The sequence below is a fragment of the Felis catus genome, chromosome B4 (genome assembly GCF_018350175.1).
Source record: "Felis catus isolate Fca126 chromosome B4, F.catus_Fca126_mat1.0, whole genome shotgun sequence".
In the NCBI taxonomy this organism is placed as follows: domain Eukaryota; kingdom Metazoa; phylum Chordata; class Mammalia; order Carnivora; family Felidae; genus Felis; species Felis catus.
In genome coordinates this window covers 90,770,829-90,779,545 of record NC_058374.1, presented here as the reverse complement: position 1 = coordinate 90,779,545, position 8,717 = coordinate 90,770,829, and the positions used below count along the sequence as shown (strand labels likewise).

Here is an 8,717-nt window from a genome sequence, read left to right as displayed (position 1 = left end):
GATGCCCTCACCAGAGCAGTCCGGCGGTTTGATTCGGGGCATTCCTCCTGGTTGGAGGATTCAGCCTCCTGTGCTCTACGTTACTTTGCCATTCCCTGAGCTACTGAGCAGCCTTTAGTAAATTCTTCCCATAGAGTGGCTCTCTACCCGCTGCTTACAAGGAAAACTGCTGCCTTGAAACAATCGAAACAAATTCAGAATAGATAAGCGTCTCGATTTCTTAAAGTAACAGAAATCACCTTAGAGTATAAAACTGTACCCTAGTATAGCCCACAGCCCGTGGCACTCGATAAGGGTGCATCACGAATAAAACCACACGTGTTTATAGCTTCATGCAAACATATCTGCATAGACACATAAGCCTGTACATGTGTGAAAGTGTGTATGTGTGCCTGAGTCCCCCAATGCAATATGTCACAGTTAGGACTGTGCAATATGCAATATTGCAAAATGCAATTGCAATATTGCAAATGCAATTGCAATATTGCAATATTGCAAATGCAATTGCAATATTGCAAATGCAATTTGCAATATTAGAATGCAATATGTCACAGTTAGGACTTTTAGCCCCAAAGCCAAACTTCAAATTCCCTTCTGTAGTTGTCAGACCACCCTCCTTCTCCCTATTCCATTGCTTTCTGTTCACTGCCTTTCTTTCCCGAAAGAATGTATTTGCTTTTTATCGGGCAGAACAGCATTCTCCTTCATTCGCATCCAATTTCAGCTGCGTTAATCACTGACACAAAATGAACTAAGACCAACGTGGGATACTCAGCCAACACCGGCCGCGGGGTGGCATTCATTTTGCAGCAGAAACGCGGAGCATGAAGCGAAATGTGAAGTTGTTCAAAGGGGCGTGTGCACCGTGTACCCTCAGGGACATGTGCCGTAACTGTTAGGAAGCCTACGGTTCTGAAATCCTGGTTCACAAAGCACACACACTTTTGTGCAACAAGAAATCCAATCAGGCAGAGGAAACTGAAGCAAACTTCCCTGGGGTCGCCCCTTAACCAGTGCTTTCCAAAGCTCTTGGCCAAAGCACGGAAATGTTTTCAAAGTTTGCTCTCCCTGCGGATAACATAATTGAATCACAATGACTGGGGGCTACACCGAGGCAGGTATGGCCATCTCTGATTTACAGATGAAGAAACCAAGGCCCAGGGTAACCCAGTGACTTAATTGCTGAGCTGCGACTAGAATCATGGGCTCCTGGTTCATTGTTCTTCCCCCGTTTCTTAACACTTCGTGGCTCTTCTTGCTTTTAGATGGTGATGTGTGGATCTCTCTCTCTATATATATATCTATGTTTGTATAGGCATATATTTACTTATATTATGCATGTATGTATATTGTGTATTTTTATATATTTGTTAAAATATTTAACATACACGATATATAAAATACTGTCATTAAAAGATTTACAGTCGAGGGAGAAGATGGAGAAATTGTCTGCATGTTCTTCTGAAAATAGTGAGTGACCAGCCTTCCGAAGAAACCAGCCATGAGGGGACCGGGAGGTGGAGGGGGGAGCTCGTCTTCGACATCTGCTTCCCTTTATAACTATTCTTGCGCCTCTTTCTTGAGGTAACTCCCATCCATCCTCTGTGGTTCAGTGTAAACATCCCTTCTTCTGGGAAGCCTCCTTTGATCCCCCTGTCTAGGTCAAGGTCTTTTTATTATGTGTATTCTTTTCTCACTTTGTCATTCATTATACATGAGTTGGTGTGACTGCTTTTATCTTTTTTTTGTTGTTTTTTTTAAATTTTTATTTTTTGAGAAAGAGAGCACAAGGGGGGAAGGTACAGAGGGAGAGAATCTTAAGCAGGCTCCACACACAGCATAGAGCCCCACGTGGGGCTCCATCTCATGACCGTGAGATCGTGATCTGAGCCGAAATCAAGAGTCCAATGCTTTCGGGGCTCCTGGGCGGCTCAGTCGGTTAAGCGTCCGACTTCGGCTCAGGTCATGATCTCGCGGTTTGTGAGTTCGAGCCCCGCATCGGGCTCTGTGTTGACCGCTCTGAGCCTGGAGCCTGCTTCGGATTCTGTGTCTCCTCCTCTCTCTATCCCAACCCTGCTCATGCTCTGTCTCTCTCTGTCTCTCAGTAATAAATAAACGTTAAAAAAATTAAAAAAAAAAAAAGAGTCCAATGCTTAACTAACTGAGCCACCCAAGTGCCCCATTGTGACTACTTTTAATACCTGTTTTTTGCACATCAGCACATCCCTAGATCCTAGCCCGTGCCTGGCACAGAGAAGGTGCTTACTAATCTTTGCAGAAGGAGGGCATAAAAACACAAGGAGAGGCATTAATCAACAGGAGGTGGGGCTCCTCATCAGGGACAGGGTGGTAGATAAGATGGGCTCTGCCGTCAGAATACCTGTGTTTGAATTCCGGCTCTGAGATTTCCCGGCCAGGTGACTAAACACGTTGCTCGGGCCCTCTGTTCTTCGGTGGCCCCATCACTAAAATGTTGATAATGCAGTTACCTGTCTCACCGAGCTATGTGAGAATTAGTTGAGTTTATATATGTAAAGTACTCAAGATACTGCCTGTTACATAACAAATGCTTAATAAATATTAACAGTGACCTTTTTTTTTTTTTTAACTAGGTGGAAAGAACGAGTGTGGGTGAAAACAGGTGTGCTGGTTCAACGGTGGGAAATTGAAGAAGATCCAACGTGATGATTTCTCTCTTCTGGGCAAGTTACAAGTTGAGAATGAGAGGCAGGTCGCGTGGCAGGGATCAGAAGTGGTACAGGCTGATTCGCTGCATAGAAACCCTGCCTACAGCAGTCCCATCGCGCAGGCCGCCTCTCCCCACTTTCCCGGGACCTGGCAGAGCCAGCTTTGCCTCCCCACAGGGTGAGCAGTCAGAGTCATTTTGCTAATGCTACTTCAAGAACGGAAAGGTCAAAAGCCTCGTGCATGGAGCACCTCAGAGCACTAATCTAATCGGTAATACCAAGGCCTGAGAATTGAATGAGAATACGGAGCACTCCAGATCCGCAAGTAAGAAATAGTTTTTGTGTTCTGGAAGAATCTGGCCCCTTCGCAGTAGTTCTTCGTTTCTTGAAGGGTTTAGGTTTTCTTGTATCCTTAGGGTGATCGCTCTGTTTCCTTAATGTGTGCAACTGCGGACATCCACCCGTTGGGGCAGGCGAGCTAACCTGTCAGTGGGTAATGGATGTTTTCCTATTGCTCTGCTGAAGAGCATTAACTTAAGCCTTCACTTCAGCTCCGCAGATAGTTGAGACAACAGATGGCCTTTCTTGCAATTCTGAGGGAATTGCTGCATTAGGAGGTTCAGAAGAGTGGCTTCTATTTGTTGGTGGCTTAAAATAGACAAGGCGAATAAAGAACCATTATTGTTATGTATGCAGGGAGTGCAGTGGCTGGTGAGGGCTGGAGCTGGAGGGAAGGAGAGAAATCTTGGTCCAGTCGCCTTCTTGACCTTGCAGGATGCAGTAAATTTCAGCTACAGAGTAGAAGAGGGAAGCCAAGAGTCGTTCTGAAGAGGTCGAGTTCTATCTATAATATTTGCAGATGTTGAATATCCTTTTTGGGGACAGGACTGCCATCTTTTTTTTTAAATGTTTATTTATTATTGAGAGACAGAGAGACACAGAACGGGAGCCGGGGAGGGGTCAAGAGAGGGGGAGACACAGAATCCGAAGCCGGCTCCAGGCTCTGAGCTGTCAGCACAGAGCCTGACGCGGGGCTCGAACTCACGAACTACGAGATCATGACCTGAACCGAAGTCGGTTGCCCAACCGACTGAGTCACCCAGGTGCCCCAAGAACTGCCATCTTAAACAAGCATAACTGGAAGATGGACAATGCAAATCCGTTTTCCAGACTTACGCATTTGCAATGCGTAGTGATTCCATCAGTTAAAAAAATACTTACAATCAAACTCTGGAACTTGTGCACTTTTTTCAGTGACAGTTTGGAGGCACATGGACAGGCTTGACATCACTTATCCTGCTTTCTGAGATTTGTATGACAAAGGGCCTTCCATCTTGAAGCAAACAAAATCATACCACCTTCAATATACATGTACTTTGCTCCTGTTCACCCATGGCATTCTGACATTCACCATAATAAGAAGTATTCGGCTTCACATAAGACTAGATTATTAGATGAACTCATGGGATTTTTAGCAGTGAATCTGACTAACTGAAAATAGTCATTGTTCAGAGCTATGAGGCGCACAAAAAAAGAATCAACAGCCTGGTTGGAAGCTTCCTATTTATATCTCATAGTAAAAACCTTGTTGCCATCTTGACATTATAATTTAGGGGCTTCTCAGATGGCATGTTGCAGGATGGCCTCGAGCAAAATGCACCCATTGACTGAATGGGATTTGATATTTGTAATGCTCTCAGAAAAGACAGTGTTCCATGTATGAGACATTAAAGAGACAGATTCTAACATAAATGAGCTCTACTGCATGTGGGTAGAGCATTTTCTAATTCCAAGGGCAAGAAATGCAGACTCTATAATATCTGCATTTCATCCAGGCACACCACCCCTACTCAGGTGGCAGAGAATTATTCTACAATCTGCTTGAGGATCAAGGATGCAAAGTGTAAATGCTTTCAGCAGATGCTTTGAATCTTGAAGGCATATGTTGTTCATACTTCTTTAAAAGAAATCTCCAAAACTGCTGTAGGAGTTCAAATCATCTGAAATTTGGGAACTTCGGTTGCTTTTTTCAGATGAAAGCAAAACCGAGACTTGGGTCATAAAAAGACAGTCCAGAGCAAGGTGGTCAGCAGTTTATTCAATAGAAGGTTAATTCATTTAACATGAATGCAAGGTGAGCATAATGGGCTATAGATGCTAAGAAGGAACATCAACTCCATGTGCAGTATCTTGGCACTTGGCAAAGTGATATTCCATGGTATTCTCCAACAAAGAATGTAGTCTTCTTCATGTGATAGCACCCCCAGCCATGCTGCTAGAAGGTTAAGGTGTATGTGCTCTCTAACTTTGTACCCAGACTGTGGTAGGCACCCTGATAAGCACTCGTGGATAAAAAAGCAAAACAAAACAAAACACAAAAAACCAAAAAACCTCATAGGATCAGAGCCTCCCCGAATTATTCCCATTATAACAGCCTGGACATGAGGAATTACAATGCATTCCTTCACCCAGTCTCCAAAGACTTAAAGTTTCCTAAGGGGAAACCCGTGGTCATTTCCTTTAGATTTCGTTCTTGTATTCATTCTCCTGAAATCTCGAGATACACCTTTTGCTCTAACAGGGGAAATGGAAAGATTTGAATATCTTTATTAAACAAGGTATATCAGTTAAAGGGTTTTTTGTTTGTTTATTTTGTTTTGTTTTGTTTTGTTTTTTGGTTACAATCAACAGGAAGACATTCTGGCTAACTGAGCTGAGAAGGGAACTTAATGGAAAGATTTGGGGGAAGCTCAATGAATTGCAGACAAATGTAAACCAAGACTCAGAGAGGACCAGAACTGAGAAGTTTCAGGGACCTCAACAGCAGGAGTGAACACAGCACATGAGCAGGGCACCTTCAGTAGGATGGATTGTGTTGTCCAACACTTGAACACTTACTTGCAAAAATGAAAAAGGAGATGTTCCCTGAACATTGCAAGTTTTGTTGTTGTTTGCTGTTTTTTTGTTCTGTTTTGTTTTCTAGAAGTTGTGGTGTGAGATCGCCTTGATTCAGTCCTTCAGGTTCACACTTCATTAACGATGGTTGGCAGCCTGAAGCTTGATGTGAATGGAGAGCTAGGAGAGAATATTGTCTTCCATTATCATTCAAACGGACTGAACAGGAAACCGAGGTCTTGGCCCCAATCTCTGTTTAAACATGAAATCAAGGCTAGAACGTTTAAAAACATCTACGACTGGAGCTGTTTCTTTGTATCTTGGAGCTCCCTTCTGGGAAATCTGCCTGCCTCTTTCATAACCTGCTTCCATGTAGGAGGACCCTTGGGCACACTCCTTAGTTCTGCTTGACTCCTGGACGTCTAGGCCTATTGGGTCTTTGAGAGAGCCCAACACAGGGTAATCCTCTTCCCCAGCAAGTTGTGAGCCAATTTAGAAATAAAAGTAGACAGCAAATGAAAGCAAAGGCGCCTTCCTGTTTAATGATAAAATTGATCTAAGAGACTGTGGCTTAAATCTAGGGGAGAGAGGCTGAGGTCTTCTTAATAGTGAGCACCAGAATCACAGATTTACCAGTCTCAGTTTCATGCAGCATCTAATCACATCAGGCTTCTTCTCCAAATAAGTCCCTCTTTATTTGGGGGAAAGGCCAATTGCACCTGTTAAAAAAAACAAAAAACAAAAAAAAAAACCCACCTCAAGAAGGAACAGAGGAGAATGTATGCTGCCTAAAGGCATCTTGTTCCAAAGAGGAAGGTTAAGGATGGAAACACATCCATCGGAGAAGTCACTGCACTTCTCCTGGGGAGGAGTTATTAAAAGGGTAGGGAATGACCTATTGATGGGCATCGCCAAGTGGAGGCTAAATTTCATCCCCCTCCAACAAGACCCTAGAACAGTCTAGAGAGAGAGAGAATCCTCTCTTGTCTCCCGAAAGCCTAACTTCACCGGTTTCCTTCTTGAGGGTACACCTTATGTTGTGATGATCAACATGAGGAATGTCTTTCAAGACTGTGGCTACTTAGAACAGCGTGCCCTTAATGTACAACTTCCATCCTAGAGACATATAACCTAGAGTAGGAATGGTGTCTTGTTTTGATTTGCTGTTTTTATCATTTTTCGAGTTCTTCATCTGCCTACCTGCATCCACTTCCCAAGCAATCAACACCATTATCTGCCTATAAAGGATTCTTTAATATGCTTCTAATGTATTCCTTTTTTGCTTTTTAAAAACAGCCTAATGAGATATAATTGACATCATGACCTAACGTTCATCATGACATAATGTATAAAGTGAACAATCAGATCAGTTCTGACAATGTATGTACCTATGAAACCGTCACCACGATCATGATAGTGTGCGTCAGCTGAAGGATGCAAAACCAATATTCCTCATACATCTTGGTAATCCCTCCCTCCTACCCTTTCTATCCCCTGCTCCAGGAAATCACTGATCTGCTTTCCGTTGCTATAGATGTGTTGCCATCAGACTGTTTTGTTAGCTTCTTTCACTCTGCAAAATTATTTTGAGGCTCATCTATGTTGCTGCGTATACCAATGGTTCATCTTTTACGTTGCTGACTAGTATTCCGTGGGATGGATATGTAAGTGTCTCCTACTTTTCAAAGGTTCCCATTCTGTCCCTTCACTTTTATGAAAGACCTACTTTTCTACCCGTTTTTGCTAACCGAAAGAAACCTGAAGAGAACTTTTGCTTTTACGAAAAAAAGGAGAAAAGCAAAAAAAAAAATCGCATTCTGTGTTTGTTTTGCGATGAGCTGTTACAGAGGCAATGCACACCCTGATCAGCTAGAGGGGCCCGGCAACTACACTCAGTGTCTCAGCATCAAGCCACCAGAGCTTTGAACTGTGCCTGTGAGCATCTGTGCTTTATCTTGATTATTGTGCGCATCCGTTAACAAGATGCGTCTTAAGGTATCAGAAAAGCGTAAGAGAAGTTATTTTGGGGTCTGGGAAAAGTAAAAAATGTTTCCCTACACATGAATGGTAATTGCTTCTTCCCTTTACTCCATTTTGGCGTATGAAACAATCCGTAGGAATGCTCTACTCTCGGATAGCAAGGGAAACCTGCACCACAATATGTTTATCCATTTACCTGTTGATGGACATTTGGCTTTCACAAATGAAGGAGCTACGAACATTCAAGTACAGGTCCTTGCACACGCGTATGCTTTCTTTTCTCTTGAGTAAATACCCAGGAGCAGAATAGCTAGATCATATGGTGGGTTTATGTTTAGGTTTTTAAGAAACTGCCAAACTATTTTCCAAAGTGGTTCTAACATTTTACATTCTCACCAACAATGCATGAGGGTTCTCATTCCTACCTATCTTTCTCAACCCTGGATATAGTCAGCCTTTTTAATTTTAGCTATTGTAATTGGTGTAACTGGGTATCTCATGGTTTTATTTTGCATTCCCTAAGGAAAAGTGCTCATTTGCCATTCCTATATCATCTGTTCACCTCTTGTTCCCATCTCTGAACCAGGTTTTAAGGTGGGTTATTTATGTTTATTATTGTCCTGAGGGTTTAAAAATATATTCTGGACACAAGTCCTTTACAAGATACAAATATTTCCTCTCAGTCTATGGCTTGTGCTTTCATGCTCTGAGCAATGCCTTTCTTTCTTTTTTTTTTTAATATAATTTATTGTCAAGTTGGTTTCCATACAACACCCAGTGCTCATCCCAACAAGTGCCCTCCTCAATGCCCATCACCCACTTTCCCCTTTCCCCCACCCCCCATCAACCTTCAGTTTGTTCTCAGTCCTTAAGAGTCTCTTATGGTTTGCCTCCCTCCCTCTCTGAGACTTTTTTTCCCCCTTCCCCTCCCTCATGGTCTTCTGTTAAGTTTCTCAAGATCCACATATGAGTGAAAACATATGATATCTGTCCTTTTCTGATTGACTTATTTCACTCAGCATCATACCTTCCAGTTCCATCCATGTTGCAGCAAATGGCCAGATTTCATTTTTACTCATTGCCAAGTAGTATTCCATTGTATATATAAACCACATCTTCTTTATCCATTCATCAGTTGATGGACATTTAGGCTCT

The 8,717-nt window shown here is 42.7% G+C and overlaps 1 long non-coding RNA gene across 1 annotated transcript; it reads right to left on the bottom strand.

Annotated features, from left to right (window-relative positions):
- Positions 1-4,765: 4,765 nt before the first annotated feature.
- On the bottom strand, positions 4,766-8,372 carry LOC123386833. The gene is made up of 2 exons (XR_006601276.1): positions 6,216-8,372; positions 4,766-5,762 (listed from the first exon to the last, which is right to left on the bottom strand). It is a non-coding gene; the product is annotated as an uncharacterized LOC123386833 (long non-coding RNA).
- Positions 8,373-8,717: the final 345 nt, after the last annotated feature.